The 21,263-nt window shown below is 33.8% G+C and overlaps 1 protein-coding gene across 1 annotated transcript in view; it reads left to right on the plus strand.

Annotated features, from left to right (window-relative positions):
• Positions 1–5,587: 5,587 nt before the first annotated feature.
• Positions 5,588–21,263, plus strand: part of LOC118682739 (platelet binding protein GspB) — a 35,319-nt gene continuing 19,643 nt past the window's right edge. Inside the window, exon 1 of the mRNA XM_036372113.2 lies at positions 5,588–6,398. The gene's annotated coding sequence lies outside the window, so the exon portion shown is untranslated. The remainder of the gene's footprint in view (positions 6,399–21,263) is intronic.

Below are 21,263 nucleotides of genomic sequence, written 5' to 3' on the forward strand. Positions count from 1 at the left end.
CTGTTCAGGTACTAACACTTTTTATTTTTTTATTATTTGAATTTGAACTCGCGCAGAACAATCATTTTCAATACTTGGTTGGCAAACTCACATATTCAAACGATTTATTATTATCAATTTTTAATCCAAGGTGTTTGGGATTAAAAATTAAATAAATAAAATAAAATTTTCATTTTTTAATCTTAAACACCTTGAATTCTAAATAAAACAGTTTTAATTTCACAAAATCAGAATTAAAAATTGAAAATAAAATTTTTAATCCCAAAATTAAATATTTTTTTTATTAATCCTAAAATTGACTAAAAATTTATAATTTAAAATTTAAACCAAAGTGTTTAGGATTATAAATTGAAAATCGAATATAACTGCCATACAATCTGAACTATCGGAATCAAGTCGTTGTATGGAAAACTTTTTCCTTTGACGATATATCTTCACGAAATTTGGCATTGGTTATTGCGTAAGGCAATGATGTAATCTCCGCATGATCGGACCACTATAGCATATAGCTGCCATACAAACTGTCCGATCAAAATAAAGTTCCTGTAAGAAGTATTTTGTATTTTGAAGGGTATTATAGCTTCGGTGGTTCGAAGTTAGCCTTTTTTCTTAAAAAGTTTTATATTTAAAAACGCGCAACTCTATCATGCAAGGAATAAGAATTGGTTGGTTGGTAAGACTTAGTTAATTCACACTAGTTGTATTGTAAGTAGTTCATTACATCTGACGATTTTTATAAAAATGTTTGCGTACAAAATATGCAATCTGTATCGAAAAACGAACGAAATATATACATACACATATATGTACGTATTGTATATAATGCTCACAGTAATTACAACTACTACAATCGGCAAGTGCGCGTATTCAATTAAGTGGGAGAGTTGGTGCTCCAGCTAATCATGCAGTTAGCTAGTTTGTATCTGAGAAGAAAGCATATCGGAGCATATCGACAAGTGCACGTGTACAGTAAAAGTCATAAAAAGTGTGTGAAATTATAAAAACTTTTATGTCTGAATAAAAAATTTAGGCTTATCATATATAATTAAGTTCTCAGTCAGAATTATATTTTCAGCACAAAATTCGACTTCGAACTAATTGAATATATGTATGTATATTGCCTAAAATAATATTTTCACGTTTCACTGTTAACTTATTTATTTCACTTTTTACCTAACTTTTTGCAGAACTTCTCTTCCCAATAATAGTATTTACCTTCGTGTTAACTCTTTATCAATAAAAGAGCCTGTAATTGTAACGAGTACACCTAGTGTGAGAGTCTACAGAAGTAAAATGTTTGAAGAAAAAAATTATATGTTTTTCGAGTTACGCATGATCTTAGACAGCGCTAAAAAAGATCCTCCGCTTGCTCCGTTGCTAAAAGATATTGTCCGTACAATTACCCATGGTCGAAAAAGATCCACAAAATTGTCACGTTTAGAAATAAAAAAGTTGAATTTTACCCAAAAAATCAATTTTTGATCATTTCAAAATATTAGCAGATAGTTTTGTAGAAACCTATGTATATACAGAACATGTAAACAGAATTTGATAGGGATCGGATCATTCGTCAAGCAATTTTAAAAAATGTAGTTTTGAGAAAAACGCGTTAAATGATATAAATAAGAGCTGATTGAACTGGCTACACTTTAGAAGTCGGTAACTCAAAAACTATTTGAGATATGGATTTAAAAATTTAGTATGTTATTTGTAAAAGTATAATCTATCGAAATATAAAAAAAGTAAATTTTTTTAAGATTTACATTAGTTGTGTTTCTAAACCAGCTCAGAATAAGTGAAGTATTGCTTGGATGCTTGAAATTGCATCATGACTTGTAAAGGAAACATTTTTTAATAATCATTACATTTTGTCTACCACCTTGATAAAATTCGGCAGCTAAATATTAGTCTTTGACTAGTGGGACGGGACATGCTAATTCTCACGCCACCACTGTGTATTTACGCGATAAATGCTATATGCGAGTATGCAAATGCGGAATTAGTGTTCTTAAACATACTACATACTAACATACTGTAGATATAGTATTATATATAGACTCCTATCAACATAATTCTCACTGTGGTGCCTTATGATAAATATCACGCAGCACGGCAACATTTTCATCCACTTTCACAACTTCCATGAAATCAATAAGAAAAGAATTACGCAGTCTACATCTGTTGCCGACTGCAACTGCAAACAGTCACACTTAAATAAAGAAGTTCAACGAAATGAAGTCAACGCTAAAGTTGAAGAAGCAAAATAAGAAAATTATCGGGAAGAACATTGGCGCTGAGCAAGTGATTGCACCAAAGAGTGGATTTACAATGTGGAATTTATCATTAATGCATTCTGCAGTTACCGCACACGTACGATACGCTACGTATACGAGTATATAGCCTTCCTGATACAAACAACAAGTTTTATAAATAAGTGGAGTATCACCCTAATTAAAGTGTGTGTAATTGAGAAAAACAAATAAAATAATTTAGTAATTATAAACATGTTTGTATGTATTTTAGTATGTACACATCACATTACGCTATTATTTAATATATCGCTTAATCAGTTAAGTATTGATATTAGTTTGTAAATGTAGGTATGTACATATATTAATAGGCGGGATGAAAACTTCGTATCATTTTGAAGAAACTACAGAAAAGTTAATTTTGGCAAAATTTGATTATACGCATATAAATATTTAATATAGTTGCCATCGAAAGCGATACGCCGACTGAAGCTATTCACTCAATTTTGGGCTTCGGTTTGTATTTAACTTCAAACTGGTTTCAATCTCGCCGATTAGTCACTATTGAAAATGTTTTCAATTTCAAAATAAACAATGCAATTATTTAATTCTTCTCCCAAAACGAAGAAGCCATAACTTTGAATCTCTTACCATCCGGTTCTACTCGTAGAAAAAACTGAACAGACTCAGACTGAAACATATCAGCAGTCGTACCTTCGACAAACCAGGAGACATAACTGTAACTCACATTGGCTGCCTCAACAAACTTGTGATCGGCTCAAAGCTTCATCGATTTATGAGGGTGTTTATGATACATTTTTATAGGAGTTCTAGGTTCAGGCATTATAAGCTGTCCAAGTGAAATTCCGACCATTTAACCTAATCTAACCACCCGTAGGACTGTCGATTTACTGCAATAAGGCTACATATTTCTTTCATGCCGCATATTGATGCGAAAATTCGAACATATCAAACGCGAAATAGAGTAATGATTTAAGACCTAATTAAATAAGATACAAAGCAATAAACTTCTTCAAATACGCACGAAGATATTAATAATATCACTCTTTAAGACAAAAATTTCGCATTTATAGATATAGAAATCTGTATTCTATCGTCAAATTACGAGTTGTCTTACGAAAGCTGTTAAAAATCGCCGAAAAATCTTGAAGAATGATTTATTTCTTAATGTACAATCATAATTTGAATATATTGGAAAATATTTTGAAAATAAATGTTTAACATGTAAATAGGGATAAAGAAATAGCGGCGGCACTAAAAGGTCAAATTCTTGATATTTCAAATTCATTACTATTTTTTTTATATATCGTCATATCCTGTCTAATTCATTTTGTGCTCTTTCTATTTCTGCTGAGTACACCAATGAACGCTGTATGCTTCCTGGTTTCCAGCTAACGGAAATTGCTACATCGAGGGAAGTCAATTTTCTCTTCAGCTAGGTCATGGAGCACACTTTTTCCTACTTCACTTAGCAGATACCCGATAGACGACATCTTGTCAGACTTCGTACTTAGCTCAATTTTAAAGCTGTGGTGTCTATATCCCGATCTTATTCCTTCAAACAGTCGCCCATGGAAAAAAATATATATACATATGTATGTACATGTACATTGGTATATAAAAAAATGTGTAGCTATCTCTTTTCAGGTCATCAGCGCACTATATACCCGGACCGCCGCAATCTGTCAGTGGTAGCAGAAGCAAAAACATCTCAATGATTATTATGACTGCAATCGAGATATGCCGTCAACTGAAGTTGATCGCTTGCAAGTGTGCTTACATGACAGCATAAAGTATGTACGCATAAGCTATAAAAGTATGTATGTACCCACTAAACACAACTTACGAGTAGATTTCTCTAAAAACAAACCTGGATCTTAAGTTAATTGGTAAGGTGCGGCTGAAGGAAAGCGAGACTATGTCCTATACTATAATCTAAGACATGTTTTGTGTGAATAACCTAAATCACTTAGATCTCGTAGCTTTTATGTTCAGCAAAAAAAAGTATTTCTCAAAACTTTGGTTGGTTTTTGGTACCAAATTGTTGTATTAAATGAATGGTTCATCCACTTTTAAATCTTATTAGAAACGGTAGTTGAGTTCATCCACTCTAATATTCATTTATTGATCGTCCACATACCTATACTACATGAATTGAAAATTTTCTTGACAGAGAGATCGTCACAAACTAAAAATATTTATCTGTGCCTTAGAGTACTAACCTTATACTGAATAGTCAAAGTTTCATGAGATTTCATTTAATCGTTCTGAATTTAAGTTTTTCAAAGTGAAGCTAGCTGCGCTATTTTGTTGAAACATAAAGAAAATTAACGGTTTACTGGGTGACGTTTCAGCACAATACAGCACACCAACAGAATTGAGGCAGAATCACATTATTGTCGATACGCACGCAAAACAAATAGAACAGCAACAACCTATAAGCCTCCGAAGCGGCACATACTCACACACTTGGGTAGCTTTGTGTTGCAGTGGGTGCCAAGCGGTACACAAATTAGTTGCCACTACAGAGCATACTTACTAATCTAGAGTTGCTGAATGCACCCAGCCGCTATTCGCGATTGAGTTGCCGATGTCTGCAGCATGCATTATTTGCTTTCGAGTTCACTGCGCCGAACTTACTAAGCTGAGTTATGTGCATCTTCAAGTGTCTGGTAGAGATCGGTGCAGTTGCAGCCGCGCTTTGCCAATCAAACCATTGTAAAGTATTTTTGTTCCTGCAACTAGCGTTGGTATGGAATGTTTTTCTCTATACACATACATACACATAACTTTTGGGAGCATGCAGAAGTGTTTTTGGTACGTGTTCTTGCTGCATCTTCCGTCACCGCGCTGCCGTTTCACTACCTATTCCACAAAGCTAGCATTTGTGCTCACGCTGACTCCAATCTTCTTCACTGTCTCTCTACGCTATCTCAGCGGCTGGCTGGCACCGACTCTGATTGTTTTCTCGTTGCGGTCGCGCTTGTCTGTTCTCCGCCTGTCGATAACACGTCTGCCCAGCACGCACAGACTTCGAGTGTGCCTTCGAGAGTTGCGCACTCTCCTTCGCGCTCACTTGGCTCTTTTGGCGTGTGGTGGCTATGCCGGAGTCACGTCGTCGATGCTAAATGTTTTTTATACGAGTACGTTACGTCCTCAATATTCATTAGTACAGTGCTCAGATGCTCTTGACTCTGTCGCATTTTGTTTGCGTTGGCCGCTTTGCTGATTGGCTTGACAGCTTAACTGTTTGGAATTTTTCAGTTTTCTCGCAGTCGCGCAACGTATAAGTCGCGCTTAAACGTTTTCACTTGACTATTGCCGCCTGTGGATATATAAATAGAATTTTATAAATAGTTCAGTGCGTTAGAAAAAATAATTCTTCGAAAAATTATACAAGTGCACATTAGTAAATTATTAAGTGGAGAAATAATGATTTAAGTAATTTCAAAACTTTAAGTATTCCAAATAAGTTTAGTTGAAATTAGCCACCGAAAAGTGCTAACTGGTGACAAGTGAAACGGAAGTAAAACGAAAAGTGTTAAATGTTTAATGAAAGTGCAACGAATGTGAGGAAAGTGCAATAACAGCAAAGTAATCAACACATATGCACCGCTGATGAAGTGAAAATTCGCAAGTTTTTGCATACATATCTATTTATAGGCTCGTTCATTGCAGCAAACAGGTTCAATCGAGTACGCATGCGCAGCTAGTAGAAAAGTGCACAGCCAGACACCCAACTTGGCCATTAAGACGGCATTTAGCACAGACACACACACACACGCACAGGAGCAATATCATTGTTGTTAGTAAAAAAAAGCAACAACTAGTTGACATAAGCAACAATAAGAAAAGTCACAAAATTGTATTAAGAATAGTCACTACAAATTTGAATTTATTTCGCTAGAGAAAACCCACATACAAGAAAGCGCGCTGTGTGTTGAACTCGAACTTGACTTGAAAATCGTCGATCGGTTGACTTTTCGTGTTGCTTGCGCTCGCATTGAACTGCGCTGGAATTTCAAATATGCGCGCTGCTCAGCACCGTTGCGTCGCGTTTCGTCTCCTGTTGTAATGTGTCGGCTTTTATGTGCTGATCAGCGTTTTTTGCGTCACGTAAGCTAAATGGTAATTAAAAAACCCAACTAATTCTTATCTTTACGTAACTATTTTCACAAAAATTTGTTTTTTTTTTTTTGAAATTGAAAAGCGTATGATACACCAATAACTGTAATTCAATTACTGCCATATTGTTTCGATAAATATGTGTGACGGTTGGATTTAACCCTTTAGTGATCAAATATCATAATATTCATTTTCGAAGTTGATTAATATAATTTATTTTTTATACTCTCGCAACCTGTTGCTACAGAGTATAATAGTTTTGTTCACCTAACGGGTGTTTGTATCACCTAAAACTAATCGAGTTAGATATAGGGTTATATATATATAAATGATCAGGATGAAGAGACGAGTTGAAATCCGGGTGACTGTCTGTCCGTCCGTCCGTCCGTGCAAGCTCTAACTAATTGAGATATCTTTATGAAACTTGGTAGACATGTTTCTTGGTACCGTGAGACGGTTGGTATTGCAGATGGGCGTCATCGGACCACTGCCACGCCCATAAATCGACAATAATCAAAAACAAATAACTTGCCATAACTAAGCTCCGCAATAAGATACAAGACTGTTATTTGGTACACAGGATCACATTAGGGAGTGGCATCTGCAGTTAGAACTTTTTTTTAAAAAGTGGGCGTGGTCCCGCCTCTAATAGGTTTAATGTGCATATCTCCTAAACCGCTAATGCTATAATAACAAAATTCACTAGAAGCAAATATTTTTAGCACTTCTATTGACGGTGCGAAAATAGTTGAAATCGGGTGGCAACTCCGCCCACTCCCCATATAACGGTACTGTTAAAAACTACTAAAAGCGCGATAAATCAAGCACTAAACACGCCACAGACATAAAATTTTATCTCTGAGATGGTATAAATTGGCTTTATAGGAACCGCGTTCAAAATTAGTCAGTGGGCGTGGCACAGCCCTCTTTTAGGCGAAAACCCATATCTTGAGATCTGCTCAACCGATTTCAACCAAATTCAGTGCATAACGTTCTTTTTATGTTTCTATGTCATAGTGCGAAAATGGGCGAAATCGGACTACAATCACGCTTACTTGCCATGTAACACCATTTTCAATTCCATCTGATTCTTTCACTTTCCACTATGCAAATCAGGTAACAATGATTATATCGGGGTAAATCTTTGCGTGAATAATGCAATTAAAGTATGCCACCTTGCGGCCAAAAATTGTCTAAATCGAACCAAAACTGTTCAAACCCCTAAGTACTAAATATGTGGACCCCAGTGCCTAAAGTTGACCTTCTACCGAAAATATCAGTCAATCCACAAAGAAATCTCAAACGAGTATACCATTTGACTTTGCGAGAGTATAAAATGTTCGGTTACATCCGAACTTAGCCCTTCCTTACTTGTTGTTAATGTTTTTGTTTAAAAGATATCAAATGTTTAATATACTTAAGGCGTGCTTTTAATGTAAAATTTTTGAAATGTAATTTAATGTAATAATAGATCTTTAAATCTATTCTGAATCTATCTGAAAAATCTTGTTATTCGTTACAAAGCTTTAGCTTTTAATAAACCTTCTAGTAGATTATTCGAAATTCTGTTTCGAAAAATTATACCAGACGTTTGAGTAAGATGCCAAATGTATAAGATAATTTCTTTAAGTCCTTTATTATTAACAGAAATGTTCAAAGGCGAAAAGTTAAACTAACTGTTAATGCGTTCAACCTCCAGAAATTTTGTTCGTTTTTTTTCGTACGATATAATTGACAATTTTAAATAAAATATATAAAAATAAATCAACAATTTTTTATCGAGAAAACAAATTTGTTCCGATCAACCGCCTCTTAAAATCATCCCAACGCCACATTCTTGATTTTTCTGCATTTACGACATCAAGGCTGCAACATCTTCGATCTCACACTTTCAGCCATCTAGGCGAGCATCCCGACATCAACAAAGAATTCTCTACCTTTTATTCGACGAGATTAGCTCACCAATAAAAATACAAAAAATTAATATTTTGTCTAGCTGGCATTGGCGCAGTTCCAAATCTCAATAAAAACCGATTTTGATTTTGCTAAAGCAGAACTTCTCTACTCTTTTGACATACAGACTAACATTTCCTATTATTCTAGTTCAATTATCTGTTTGGATATTACACATGAATTTATGACACGTAAAATTCATCTATAAGTATGACCGATGTAACAATTTGAACTTTCAGTTAAGTTTAGTATTGCCATATGGTTTAAAAATGCTCACTTTCACGAAAAGAACACAGAATCAACACTGATCGAGTCCACGAGTCAAGTTCAGGGTGGTTTGATGTATCAATTTGTAGACCTTGGAGGTATCTTTAGAAATATATCTACATGCTCTCTTGTATTGCAACGAATTACTTAGAAAACCCTGATGATTGCTTGATTGCAATAAACCTACTGACTAATCTATTCTTAAGATTCACATCTATTGTGACAGCCCATAAAAGCCGATTTTTTTTTTAAATTAAAAAAACTACTGTATCAATTGGCTTATGATCCTAAGGGTATATATATTTACACATATTTTAAGAATACACTATAAGATTTTTTTTAATGGTTTAACCTATTCGAAATATGAAAAAAATCGGTTTTTGTTTTTTAATTTGATACTGGGTGTGCCCTCAAAGGGTTAAGAGTTTTTGCTGAGTTAATTATAATTGCTTTAGTGTTATTATTTTTCGGTGTTTGCGCGGCTAATTTTTATTAAACAACATTTGGTTGACACTTATGTTTTGTTGTTTGTGGGTACACACATCCATACATGTAGATATATATGTATGAATGTATGTATGTCAGTTAGTACGTGTCGACCTTTAAGAATAACCAAGCCTGCTTTAAATATTTTGAGGGCCATCTTCTTCATTCATATTCACATACAAATACATATATCCATGCATACGAGAACCGTAAGTCATATTTTAATACTTACAGTTACCTATTGCCAATTGAGCGAGGGTACTCGCTTTTGTATTCACGCGCTACTGCTTGCTATATACTTGATGTTAGTGATTTTTGAAGAATCTACTTTTAGTAATTGCTAATTACATGCTACTTTAGGCTGCAGCAAAAGTTGCCGAAAAACAAAATTCCAACCAGAACCATAACAACAATTGCAGAAATGTGGTAACAGCGCTGACCCTCAAGCTGCACGGCAAGTTGTGCTGTTGTTTTATTAGTTTGCCGGTAGGTTAACCCATGTAGGCTTCGTTGCATCAGTTGCTTGGCCACTTAGTTGGCGGCTAAATTGCTTCTTAACACTTCGGCTACTTTGTTTGCGACTTATGCATGTACATTCATACATATGTGCGAGTATATAGTTGTGCCGTTATTAGCGTTTAGCATAATTTATGAGCTGCCTGATTTGCTGCCGTGTTATTTTGTTGCTTGCTGACGTCGCTTGTTGCTTGGCTGGTTAATTTTTAGCGCGCAAACAGGGTGTAGCCATTGTGGTAATTAAAGAATACCAACTCACTTAAAAACGGGGTTGTACTTACGTACATACCATATGTATGTATGTATGCGGCAAATCACATGTGCTTGCGCAACAACACGAAGTAAATAAGCAATGCAATCGTGCTCGAAGGAAATCTAATTAGAATTGAATTAAGATTGCAATAAGGTAAAATGCAATGCAAGGTAAACGGAATATACATATGTTTACTCGCGTAAACAATACTATATACGAGTACAAGTAAGCTCAGTCGAATTCAGATTTTACGTAAATAACATATTTCTGGATAAAATGCATTTAAAGCAAAAACACCTTTTTGAACCAAATTACGTCAAAAATAATCAAATACGTCAGAAAATTCACGGCTGAGTGATTACTGAAAGTACTCCGTTTTTAACCAAATTTACCGTTACATAAATAATGTTTTAAAAAACAAGAAAAAACGTTAACTACGGCTGCACCGAAGCTATAATACCCTTCACAAATACAAAAGGTTCCTTAGAAGAACTTGATTCCGATTGTTCAGCTTGTATGAGCTACTTACTACTGTGATTTGATCTGAACAATTTCTTCGTAGATTCTATTATTGCCTTAGGTAATGATCCGTTGCAAATTTCGTGAAGATATCTCGTCAAATGAAAAATCTCTCCTTGCAAGCACTTGATTCGGATCGATCAGTTTGTATGGCAGTTATGTGCTATAGTGATCTGATCTGAACAATTTCTTCGGAGATTTTATTATTGCCTTAGGTAATGATCGTCAAATGAAAAAGTTTTCTATACGAGAACTTGATTGCGATTGTTCAGTTTCCTATATGATATTAGGGGGTATTCCAGTCTAGAGACATGGTGCTAAATTTAAGATCTATTTCTCTAAAATTGAGGGACTAGATCGTATATTACAGACAGACATGAGTAAATCGACTCAGCTCATCATTCTGATCATTTATATATATATTTAATAGGATCACCAACGTTTCCTTCAGGGTTACAAACATCGTTGCAAACTTAATATACCAAATTTTAAGAAAACAATTTCAACTGTCAGTCAGAATGTGGAGAAAACTAATCTATGAGCGCAATATCCGTAATGCACTTGATGCTTTATCGGTAAGTTACTTTCAATCAAAATATTTATACGTGAGGATAATTTTTAGCAACAATTAAAGAGAAAAAACATTTTAAAATGTAAATAAAATTTACCTGTAGATGAACTTCTTTAAATGTGTTTTAAAAAGCCTTGATAATTTAAAAAGTATTGAAAGTTTAATAAACCGACAGTATTACGCTCCGACAGTATTACGCACACTCCAATAAAGCTCGAATATATTCTTTTAAAATACAAGACATTTTGCTTTCCCGACCACTAAGAAGAGGTTCAAACCTGAAAATCCTGTGTGTATCCGCCACTGTGGCCAGTATACTTGTGGTAATGGTGTGGTTAGGGAAGAAAACATATAAGCTATAATATCGTTTAACTGGTAGATTTTTTATTGGAATTTACATGACTCTGTTGCCGGCATCTTTAGCTTAAATAAGTAGTTCATAAAAAAATGTCATTTTGTATAACATTTGTGAAGGCTGTACCAAATTTGAGGCTACTCGCAGAGCTTTTATTCTGTCTTGTATATATGTTTTTTACACCAATAATAAAAAAGAAGAAAGTTAAAAAATTTTAATGGCTTTTGAAAGATTGTGGTGAGTAACAAAAAAATATTTTTATACCCTGAACAGGGATATACCCTCGTTTGCCACGAAACATTCCCTATAAAGCATATTTAAGTATATATGTTAATTAATAACGGAATGAGTCGATTTAGTCATGTGCATCGGTCGGTATATCCGCGAGTACCTCAGGTTTTGAGATATCGATCTGAAAATTTGCACACGTTCTTTTCGACTCAAGAAGCTGCTCATTACTGCTGACCCACCAAAATCAAGCCCGTCATAAAGGATATTTTGAAGGTTGTTTATTTGAAATTTCATGGCTAGAAAGAACTAGCAAACTAGCATTGACCGGTTTGGTTTCCAGGTATAGTTATAGATATAGCTGCTATAAGAAATGCAACTTCGAAGGGTATGCACATATAAGGTTGTCAAATATCTTCTATGTCTTTTGAATTTCGCGGCTATGTACAAAGCGCTACAGAGCTCGTATCTGGCAACACTATACATAATTTGAAAGGTCTTGACATAACCTACAAAACAACGCTATGCATGATTAGTTTGGATATTGCGTTCAACAGTTATAGACGTGTAAACATGGAGTTCACTAACGCCGAAATTCGCGCTATTTTAAAGTTTTCCTTCGTTAAAGGCAAATCCGCTAGAGAAACGTTCCGTGAGATTAATGGTGTTTTGGGGGATGGTACTCTATCACTTCGAACCGCGGAGGAATGGTTTCGACGATTCAGAGCCGGTGAAAACGACACCATGGATAAGCCAGCCGGCGGAAGACCTGTGAAGACAAATACCGATCAAATCATGGAATATATCTTCAACGCCTGCGATATGCTGCTGAAACGGAACGAACTCGTCCCATTCTTGAAGCGGATGGTGACTGGCGACGAAAAATGGATCACATACGACAATATCAAGCCAAAACGGTCGTGGTCGAAGGCCGGTGAATCGTCCCAAACAGTGGCCAAGCCGGGATTGACGGCCAGGAAGGTTTTGCTGTGTGTTTGGTGGGATTGGAAGGGAATCATTCACTATGAGCTGCTCCCATATGGCCAGACGCTTAATTCTACCATCTACTGCGAACAACTGGACCGCTTGAAGCAGGCGATCGACCAGAAGCGTCCAGAATTGGCCAACAGGAAGGGTGTAGTGTTCCACCAGGACAACGCCAGACCACACACTTCGTTGATGACTCGTCAGAAGCTACGGGAGCTCGGATGGGAGGTTTTATCGCATCCGCCATAAAGCCCGGAAGTAGCGCCAAGTGATTACCACCTGTTCCTGTCCATGGCGAATGCCCTTGGTGGTGTGAAGTTGAACTCAAAAGAGGCTTGTGAAAAGTGGCTGTCCAAATTCTTCGCAAATAAGGAGGGGGGCTTCTACGAGGAAGGTATTATGAAGTTGCCGTCTAGATGAAAACAGATCATCGAACAAAACGGCGCATATTTTAACTAAATACGATCACTGTAACACTTTTTATAAAGCATTGAATGAAGAGCAAAAAGCGGAAGGGAGATATTTGACAACCTTATATGTGCTGTATTAGCTTCGATACACGTTTTTTTTTATGCACATATTTTCTATATTTTTTATAACTCTCAGTTATCCATTAATAAATTATTGTACAATATTTATTTATATTTCTTTAAAAATTAATAGGTAGTCTAGATATTTTTTTGTTATGTAAATATATATTTTGATATACATACTAATGTAGGTAGATTCATATACACATGTTAACTCCACATTAAGTTTATATAATTTGCCCACATGCTTTCCACATCGATCCACATTGATGTTTGACCGTACTAACTGAACACAAGCTATTTTGGCAATATGTTATGCTGAAAGCTTAAGCTTCGTCTCTAGCGTCAGCACACACACACATGTGCATGCACAGTTGGGCTACCGTGACTGTCCATCAAACAGCTACGCGCCATAAATGTCAATAAATTGTATAAAATTATAGAGGAATAGTATTAATGTGCATAAGTGCTCGCATAAATATTTTCTTTGCATACGATTTACAACACCACAACAACAAAAGCAATCAATAATAACAATTGCAGAAGCACAACTACTCGTTTGGCATACACAAGCTGGCACCCTCCCTGGAGGCCGCTAGCGCGCATCTGCCAACCTCAACCAAACACTCGATGCCGCTGACTGTTATTGTTGAGTGTCTGTATATGTGTGCGCGGTGTTATGGCAGCTGCTGCAAGTGTTATTTCGCTTTATTGACAGTCGGCCTGCCAATTGTTACACATACGCCCGAGTGTGCCACAACCACCCGCGCCAGTAATTACTTGTACAATAATCGCTTGTCGCGGCCGCTTCCACTCACGAGCTCGCTTCCAAATGTATGTATGTACATTGACACTTACATACGAATGTAACATAGCACTTGAGGGTGTTTTGGCTTTTGCAAGTGGAATTCAGTCAGTTAGTTAGTTGCATTGGTTAGTTGCTGTTGCCAGCGGTTGGCTAGCGGCAAGCTGACGTTTGTTTGAACAGAAAGCGTGAGTAGTGTTGTTGGGCCGTTCTCGGTGCCATTGGTATTAGTGTATACGTTGCTTTGACAACACCGAAAAGTATTAAATTTCGACCAAAACAAAAGAGTGGTGAATATAGAAAAAAAAAAAAATTGTTTAAGTTTTAACCCCTAACTTAAGGAAATGAAGTCGTAAAAATATATAAAAATGATTTTGTTTCAAAATATTTAAAAATTATTGATTTAAATTCAAATGCAGATTTTGTGAGCTTCGGAATAAATAAAGGGATTACATATTCAAGGAAGCTCTCAGCTAATTAATACTCAGGTAATACGGGAAAGTGAAAAAAATGTCATAATAGCATATACTTAAGGAGGATTAGCTATTACTGAACACGACCTACAAAGTGTGAAATAAAGAAAGGTGAATATGAAAATCCAATAAGTGTAAACCTTCGTTTAGCTGACCTCGTACTGTCGATAAGAGCTGGTCAAGTAGATTCCGTATAAATTAGAACCTTTTCATTACGTAAATACCTGTTAAGAATTTTAGCCTCATTGTAGCCAGAGTCAGCACCTTTATTATTAAAATTCAGTTTACTTCTTGGACTCCAATTTTAATTTTATTTTTTACAATTGAGAGCAAATTTTAAATATTTAAAAAGGAGTTTTTGATTTGAAGGAGCAATAGTTTGGATCTCCTCAATGAGCAAAAATGGCTATAACTTTTATTTAATAATGGGAGAACATTTTTAAATAAATTATATTTCAATAATTTCATATCCAAAAGATGAACAAAAGTACTGTATGGATTGAAGTCGTTGGCGTAATCGAGAGATTGTTAAAAATCAAAAATTGTCATCCTTGTCTTAGAGTACTCATCTTAGCTAGAGTACTGTCAAAGTTTCATGGCATTTCATTCGATCGTTCTCAAGTGTTTGGTCCCGAAGTGAAGAAAAAGAATCCAGCGACTCTTTCTGAGACTCAAAAAGGGGCTTGTCGGAAAGAAATTTTACACAAATGTGATGGTCGTGGTGGAAACAAACGCCTATTATTCATGTCTCAAAGCTTTATGTCGAAATGCTGGAGAGCTTTACAAAAAACTCATTAATCTATTCGGCTTGTAGAGACTTTTCTAAGTCACATTGCTGCCACGAAGATTGAGCTTTTTATCTTCGCATTTACGATAGTTTTATCATTCAAAAATAGCAACATAAATATCACTTCTCTTACACGCAGCTTTAGAGATTTGTATAACTTAGATATAATTGAAAAAGTCTAACTTTTCTGAAAATTTTATTAGTAAATTATTATTGTATGTCGATACTTAAAAACACCGTTCACTATATTTTATATAAAAAAAAATTGTTTATAACCGATTTATTCAATAAAAGGTTCTACACAATTTGACAGTTTTATTGATTGTAAATACAGTTATGTTTCAAAACCTAAAAAACACCATAATAGATATATATAAGTAATTTATGTATACAAAAAACTTTTTTTTTTTAATTAAATTAATTTACCACCAATAAGCAGAAGATAATCATTTTATGCCATTGTCATGCTAAACTTTCCAAATTTCGCCTCACCTCATTTCTTTTATTCAAAATACATACATATTTATGTATGAATGTTTATATATTAATGTTTTGATCTCTTGTGCTCATTTCATTTGATTTCTGTTTGGTAATTAAATTCTATGTGGTGTTAAGTGGCACTTTTTGTTTGCCTCCCTCCCCCCCTCGCTGACGTCTCAAGTTGCAAATGCTAATGTAAATGATTTTCAAGGCTAGAAACATTTTTGGTGTGTATGTTAGATGCTGATTTCGCTCCAATATATTTATTTCCCATTTGCCACGAAGTATGTAAAACCCAGAAGTAAGAAGTGCGAAGTGTAAATGTGTAGATGTAACATATACCTATATTTGTAACTTTCACATTTCTTAAGTTTTTTTTTAGCAGAACCGTGCTGATTTCTTATTTTCTTTCGCTTTTTTTCTTTCGCTTTTTTTCTTTTTTAAGATTTTTAATTTTTAGTAAAATTTATTGCTTAAATATAGATGTCTCGGTACAGTTCTTTGATAAATGAGCATCAGCTAATCGTTAAAATTGTCAACTAGCATTAACTTAATTAAGTGAGTGAAATAGTGACTGTCTGCTGGGGATGACAGTGTGAACAAATGTAGCTATCAAATGAAATTTACTACGTGACATTCGTAGAGTTATGCAGTGTAAGAACGTGAGATAATTTCCGGAAACAAGATTTCTTGCTTTAGACAGCTGCTGTATTATCTCAAAGTAAATATGCAAATTGGAGAAAAATGCAAAGATTATTTGGAAGAATTCGTGCATTGTCATTCAAATTGTGGGGGGAAATTTAAATAGTTAACGAGCATGACTTTAAATAATCATAATAAGAAATCAAAATATCAAATCAAACCACGCAATGAAATCAAAGAAATGCTTAACAGTTTCTGTGATTCTTTAATTTCTTTTCGCACAACCTTGAGATCATAAATTTTACCGAAAAGTACTAAAATCAGACATTTTCAAATATGTACAAATATTTACTAAATACATATGTATATATAAAATATTTGAATTGCTTTTAACGCCGTTTTTAGATCACACGTTTAACTTAAATTTTAAACTTTCTATTTCCCAAAAATAATAAATACGTGTATTCGATTTACATTATCTTAAATATTCTGAATTGTTATCAGATTGAAGTTTTCTTTTATCGAAATATCATTTTAGGAACAACATACTGAACTCATTTTGACAAGAGAGGGCTAAAAATTGAAAACTAGGTTTTCAAAATCTTTTTTTTTCCTTTTATTAAACTGTTATTTAGTTTAATTGTCAAATATTAAGCAGAAACATGAAAAAGTGATAATTTTAAATAAGTAAAATTATCTTATTTTATAAAAGTAAAAACATAGCATCATTAAATAAGGAAAAAAACGTATAATTTTAAAAGTAATGGCTGTTTGTGTTGATACAGTTGCAACCGAAGCTCTTTGCGGTAACCATCACTATTCTTTGGAGATTCATCTAAAATCAATCAGCCAAAAAATTAGTTTTATCAGTAGATAATCTAGTGCCCGATCGTATTAAAATTTTAAATTAACAAAATGGCGGACTCAGAAAAATTGTTTGCAGATTTTCGTAAAAAACCCAACCTAAACATGAAAGAATGTTAACTTCGGCTGAACCCAAGCTATAATATCCTATTCAGGGTATGAAAAACCAATCTTTCGATCAGGCACTCATGTTTTCAAAAAGCTGTATTAATTTCATTGACACCTACCAAGCGATTTTCGAGCTTTAGTGGTTACTAGTTCAAAAAACATAGTTTTGATATAAACGCATTTGAAGTTTTACACTCAATTTAAATTGCTCAATTTTACCTTCGATAATTATCGAATAACTCGAAAAGTATTTGTCGGATTTAATTAAAATTTACAGAGAATATTTCTAAGATAATTTAAGAAAATGCAAAAATTATTTTTTTTTTAATTCTGGCTCTCCCTAACCTCATAATGGGATGTTTATAACTAAAACCTTGCATTTTGTGAGTTTAAAATAAAAATAAGAAAATTCTTTACTATAATTTCTCTTGCTAAATTGCACCTAAACTCGTATTAATAGTTTTCTAAGAAAGATCCCTTGTTTTGGTAATGTATCTTTCTTTGGAATCAATCACAATGACTTTGTGAGAGAGACAATTTTCAGAGTAAGAATTGCAAAACCATGCAACTCGAAAAATAAGTCGTCTTCGATTCGTTATTTCTATACTCGCTATCTTTGGTTGCTGCTCACTTTAAAAAAATTAACATGGAAAAAGCAACAAAAGTTAAATTCGATAGAAGGGAGTATGTGGATAAATTATTACATTGGTATATGTATATACAAAAAAATAACTATATGACGAATTAATTGATTAAATTTTGAGAATATATAACATTTTATAGAACCAGAAGAAAGACACGGACGTTGCTCGAAAATAAAACATGACTTAAGAGTTATTTGATACGAAAAGAAGAATAGCTATTTGGAGAACATATTACTGCAAGTTTTCGCCACGTTTCACGTGTTGGCATTGCAATCAGTTGGTAGAAGGTGTTCGATTCGCTACGCTCTCACGCTTGGCAAAGCAAAAGTAGTTGCCTATAATATACCACTACTTATTTCAGATGCAATGTGTAAGTTTACAGAAGTTAAGGAGCACCCCTAGTGTGATAGAATAAATAAAGAGATTTTTATATATATAAATATTTGAGAATACGCAGTAAAATTTTGGAAGCAAAAATTATATATTTTTCGTTAAAGATCTTTATTAGTATCTAACTACTTGTATTAATCCTTATTAAAATTAATTACTTCATATTCAAGACTTCTTCAATGCCTTTATATAACCCTTAATAATGTCCTAAATTCTCTGAAATTTCTTTTTTTTAATCTGTTAATCATTTGACAATATTAGGAATTCATTGTGGTTTAAAAAAACAAGTTTTAGTATTTTTCTAAAATAAATAAGTAGTGAATTTTTAAAACAAGATATGTAACCCAATAATGACCCGACATCATTTGAATTTATAACAAACTTATACCAGTTACATAATATTTGGTCAGTTGCCCTTGTTGTGTACTACACACCGGCAAATAAACAAACGGTGCAATTTGTGACAAATAACGATGAAGTGACAAAATTAACAACAAATATATAAGCTGTGACAAAAAAACTACACTTTGTGAGAGAAGAAAACCCATAACTTTCTCCAACAAGCATAAACACTTAACAGTTCAGTAGTGATTTTTGCATTTAATAATGCTTCAAACACCAACAAATTTCAATAAAACCTTCCTCAACTATTCAACTTGGAATATCTTTTGGTTTTACTGTCATCAAAACTTCACAATAAGACGCACACACTCGAAGCGAGCTGCGAATATTGAACTCGCAAAGCACTTATTTTACATTTATTGTGTGTTAGTACGTTTGTGTGGAGTGAAGTAAATAAATAAACAAATGCCACACCTGCATAAAGGTGTCCAGAAAAGACCGACTCGGTTGCGGCTAAAAATTGGCATTAATTGTTGTTGTAGAAGTATGTTTTTGTGATCAAATGAGTATGTTTGCTTCATTGTGGACGTATGCGTACAAATACCAATACATATTTACTTACGCAGGTATAAAAGTTGTATCCGCGAGTTAACGCTAGAAAATAAGAACGCAAATATTTTAAGAATAATCGCCTTTAGAGTGTCAATAAATTGGCAGACAATGTCAATAACATACATACCAACACGCAAATAAAATATTTAAAAATATAATACATATACATATATGAATGTTGTAGAACAAGCGACAACACAAGTGAAAAAAATTAAGAAAGTTTTTAATTTGGTAGAGATGCAAAAGTTTTACCATAGATGTCTATTGCTATGAGCTTGAGTTGAACGCACTTACAGTGTACCGTTAATTATAACTCTACGTATGAAAATTCTTAACGTGGGTTTCTAAAAACAATCTTCCAAAACTGGAAGTAATGTTAAATTTTTATGAATATTGCTTGGAGGAAATTTATGAGATTTTGATGCATGATATTTATATTTAGAAGATGGCCAATTTTAAGGGGATGAGGGTCTATATAAAAATTGGTTACTGCTAGTATTTTTCATGAAATTCAAAAAATGCTTGAAGCTTTATAGTATCTGCAAAATATGGGACCCTACGATACAGTAAAAATGGCAGAAGCAACTTACTAGATCTGCATAAAATAATAGAAATCCAATATTAACTGCCCAGGTCTCAAAGTGATAGTAGTAAGTTGTTAAAGCATTCTTAGCAGGTTTTTTTTGCATTTTTTGGGAAAATATATACATATATATATGTATATTTTTTTACACAATCAGAATATAGAGATTTCAGCTAACATAAAGCTCATAAATTTAAAAAAAAGGCCGAAAGCTGTTGTTGCCTATAACTTTGCCATTTAACTTCTTTCCATTAAAAATTCAATCACTGCCTCCTTTTCCTCCTTCCGATCTCAGACCGCCTATAAATTATTTTTCCACCCATTTTCGTTATTTTATATTGCTTTTCGAGTGGGTTTCATCATACTATAATATTTTTTGTGAACATATGGATGCCCCTTAGAAAATCGTGTGAAATATAAAAAACAAAAAAAAAAAATAAAAATAAAATACAAAATAGCATAAGAGAGATTGAAAAAATGTAAAAAATAGGTAATTTTTTCTATTAGAACCTATACGTCGCTTTAATTTAATTATCTCTATCCTACTTTTTGATTTCTCATCATACGTGTCCGCCTTTATGTGATGTTAATAACTTTCACTAGTATTTATACTTCGAATAAAGCAGTGATTTAAGCAGATTTAATCGTTAAAGTGCATACTAAGGAAGATATATATTAGATTTATCCTAGCATAAGGAAATTGATACCGAAAATGCGTTTAAAAGTTCATCTATTCTGTCAAAGATTCTTTATAATAAAATTGTGAGCTTTGATATGTATAAAGCACACCACTTACTTCCTTGTATTTCTTACCTTAATTCTTTGGGTTTATTTTGTTCTTGTTGAATATTTCATTGAACGTATATCTCCATCTAAAATTATATGGTAATGTAATTGCTAACAATCTGTATATTTGCTATTGCTAACAAAAAATTGTGATAGGTAAGCAAAGGTTGCTTTGGAGTAGGCGCGGCTTCTCAGAGGCTAGAATGAGGTATGCTTTCAAGGAACCACATTATTTGAAATTAATTGTTCATAAATTAGTTTTATATTTCTTATATACACCAAAGAAGAATATAAGAAGAAGAACTTAAAAAAATAAAAACAGAAATTAAAACAAAAGGGAAACGCGATAACTTAGCTTGCACCGAAGCTATAATACATATACCCTTCGCAAATACAAACGATTCCATACAAAAACATAATTTTATATCTGTCAGTTTATATTGCAGCTATATGCTATAATGATCCGAACTGAGCAATTTCTTCGGAGATTGTAGCGATGTTTTGTATAATTTTCTCTGCCGTAAAGATATCTTGTCGATCAGTTTGCATGGCAGCTATATGCTATAGTGGTGCGCTTTGAACAATTTCTTCGGACGTGTTCAAATCGAGATCGATATAGATATATTGAGTTTTTCGAAAAACGTTGTTATTATTATCATCAAATACATATGTACATATACATATTTT

This window comes from Bactrocera oleae, chromosome 6 (assembly GCF_042242935.1).
Source record: "Bactrocera oleae isolate idBacOlea1 chromosome 6, idBacOlea1, whole genome shotgun sequence".
Taxonomy (NCBI): domain Eukaryota; kingdom Metazoa; phylum Arthropoda; class Insecta; order Diptera; family Tephritidae; genus Bactrocera; species Bactrocera oleae.